General features: G+C 46.3%; 1 non-coding gene across 1 annotated transcript; it reads right to left on the bottom strand.

Moving 5' to 3' along the window:
- Nucleotides 1–1,304: 1,304 nt before the first annotated feature.
- Nucleotides 1,305–1,377, bottom strand: TRNAK-CUU (transfer RNA lysine (anticodon CUU)). Its single transcript has one exon. It is a non-coding gene; the product is annotated as a tRNA-Lys (tRNA).
- Between the last annotated feature and the right edge of the window lie 1,781 nt (nucleotides 1,378–3,158).

Genomic DNA, 3,158 nt, shown 5'->3' on the forward strand with positions numbered 1-3,158 from the left:
AATAAAATGAAAGGCTCGTGGGTCGAGATAAGGACAGGGAGATCACTCACCAGTTACCATCACGGGCAAAACAGACTCGACTTGGGGAAAAACTAGTTTAATTTATTACTAGTCAAAAATGGAGCAGGATAATGAGAAATAAAACCAAATCTTAAAACACCTTCCCCCCACCCCTCCCTTCTTCCTGGGCTAAACTTTACTCCTTATTTTCTCTACCTCCTCCCCCCCGAGCGGCGCAGGGGGACGGGGAATGGGGGTTTGGGTCAGTTCATCACACATTGTTTCTGCCGCTCCTTCCTCCTCAGGGGGAGGACTCCTCACACTCTTCCCTTGCTCCAGCGTGGGGTCCCTCCCACAGGAGACAGTCCTTCACGAACTTCTCCAATGTGAGTCCTTCCCACGGGCTACAGTTCTTCACGAACTGCTCCAGCATGGGTCCCATCCATGGGGTGCAGTCCTTCAGGAACAGACTGCTCCAGCGTGGGTCCCCCGTGGGGTCACAAGTCCTGCCAGCAAACCTGCTTCAGCATGGGCTCCTCTCTCCACGGGTCCGCAGGTCCTGCCAGGAGCCTGCTCCAGCACGGGCTTCCCACGGGGTCACAGCATCCTTCGGGCATCCACCTGCTCCGGCGTGGGGTCCTCCACGGGCTGCAGGTGGATATCTGCTCCACTGTTGACCTCCATGGGCTGCAGAGGGACACCCTGCCTCACCATGGTCTTCACCACGGGCTGCAGGGGAATCTCTGCTCCAGCGCCTGGAGCACCTCCTCCCCCTCCTTCTTCACTGACCTTGGTGTCTGCAGAGTTGTTTCTCTCACATCTTCTCACTCCTCTCTCTCTGGCTGCAACTGCAACTCCCCTGTAACTTCTTTTGCCTTTCTTAAATACGTTATCCCAGAGGCGCTACCACTGTTGCTGATGGGCTCGGCCTTGGCTAGCAGCGGGTCCGTCTTGGAACCCGCTGGCATTAACTTTATCGGACACAGGGGAAGCTTCTAGCAGCTTCTCACAGAAGCCACCCCTGTAGCCCCCCTGCTACCAAAACCTTGCCACGCAAACCCAATACAATTTCTCATTATCCTGCTCCATTTTTGACTAGTAAGAAATTAAACTAATTTTTCTCCAAGTCGAGTCTGTTTTGCCCGTGACAGTAATTGGTGAAGTGATCTCCCTGTCCTTATCTTGACCCACGAGCCTTTCATTTTATTTTTTCTCCCCTGTCCAATTGAGGAGGGGGAGTGATAGAGCGGCTTTGGTGGGCACCTGGCATCTAGCCAGGGTCAACCCGCTACAGTCCTTTTTGGCACCCAACGTGGGGCTCACACCCACGACTCTGGGATTAAGAGTCCCATGCTCTACCAACTGAGCTAGCCGGGCTCTATAATCCTTTTGACAGTTACCCAGATTCAGTAACCCTTAATTTCTCTGAAGTGGATAATGAATTTGGCTCAGTGTGATGAAAGAAGAAATGCCAAATAATTCTTCATCTGAAATATGATCTTCCGGTTGCAGTGTCTAGAGTCCTCACACAGACACGTCCACCAATTAGTAAAAAGAACCTCACCCTTGAGCTGATGTCAGATCTTTTTTCTTAAGCACAATGGTCAGTGTTACATGTGAGAAAGGACCTATGCAAAGAAGGACACTGTCTTTCATCTATCATGAAGTGTTTGCACAGCCTGTAGAAATCTGTTGGTTTTATAAAAAGAAGAAACACAACTTAAAAAGTTGTGTTCTCGGGGCAGGAACACGTATTTGGAATTCAGCTAGAATTGGTTTGAATATCATGGAGTTAATCTAGATTTCTTCACTATGAACAGGTTAGATTTCATTCTTAATGGATGGCTTTCATCAAGTATCTACCTGAAGTAATTACTTTTATCAATTGGAGTAGAGATAGATTTATCCTCCACCATAAGTGTGGTGGGGCTTTTTATGCAGTAGGAACAGAGAGATCATTTTCTTCCAAGTGAACATCAACATCTAGTGATAGACAGGTGAGTTTCTGATACAGGAAAATCCTTGTCTCGAATTTTGGAGGTGACATTTAGGTACAGTCTTAACCTGGAAGAGATTTACTTTGTGAGATGACACAGCACAACAGCAAATCAGGCAGCTCCACACTTTAGCCATCCCGTTGAAGGTTTTGTACATTGTCCTCTTCCAGGCATAGACGAAACCACCCCTATCTTTAGCTCAGTCACTGCGATCATCTTTAGTGGTAGCCGTATGGCACTTTGGAAATGCGGCCTTTAAGCCTTGGAGGAATTGTAATGGACTGCGTGAGGAAGAGCTTTCATCTCGGTGTCAGATGCCAGGAAAGGCTCTGCAAAATGAACTTTTATGAAGGCTGGAAATCTCTGAGTTTGGTACGTTAACTTTAGTGGTAGAAAAATGCTCTAGTTGTGAGAGAGAATATTATAGTGGGAAAATAACACAGTAACTGAACAGTTAGATAACCTTCTGAACGCATTAGTGAGACCTCTCGCCTTATTGATAAAAGTCTTATAGGCACAGAAATTTTTCCTTCTGTGAAACTCTTCTCAAAATGCCATTTGTCAATCAAGAGGTCACATTCTCTAAATATTTAGGTTTTTCATAGGTTCAGTTAGAGCCTGACAGTCATAATCCAGTGTTAGCAACTACAGTTGTGATTTACCATTAACCAGAAAGGGCATAAAACCCGAGCTCCCCACTTCTTGGATATGTGAGTTGACTATCGTGTTATATATACAATGGGCTACCATGGGCAGCCTTTCCTAAAATAAAGGCTCTATATTCATATAATAGCCCACTGATGCCAGCATAGGAACAGAGGCCACTTTTTGCCTAGTTTCTGAATCGCAGTGGAGGAGAGAGGTACAGAGCTGCTGAAGCCAGCACCACTCTGGCTATGGAGGCAGCACAAGCAGGTCTGATTTCCAGGTCCAACAGGGACCTCCAAACCAGTTCAGATACTAGACTGAGGTGGTTGATCAGTGGAAGTTCTTTTAAATCTTTGGATGGAGAGTCCATGTAAATCCTGTTTGAGGTGAATAAGTCCTTTTTTTGCTTCTGGTCCTTTGATGCACAAAGGATTTAAAGAGCAGCTGTGTATTTATTTTACAACGCATTCAGCATGTATACTTTTGAATGATAAGATGGTTTATCTGTAGTTT

This window comes from Gymnogyps californianus, chromosome 4, assembly GCF_018139145.2.
Source record: "Gymnogyps californianus isolate 813 chromosome 4, ASM1813914v2, whole genome shotgun sequence".
In the NCBI taxonomy this organism is placed as follows: Eukaryota; Metazoa; Chordata; class Aves; order Accipitriformes; family Cathartidae; genus Gymnogyps; species Gymnogyps californianus.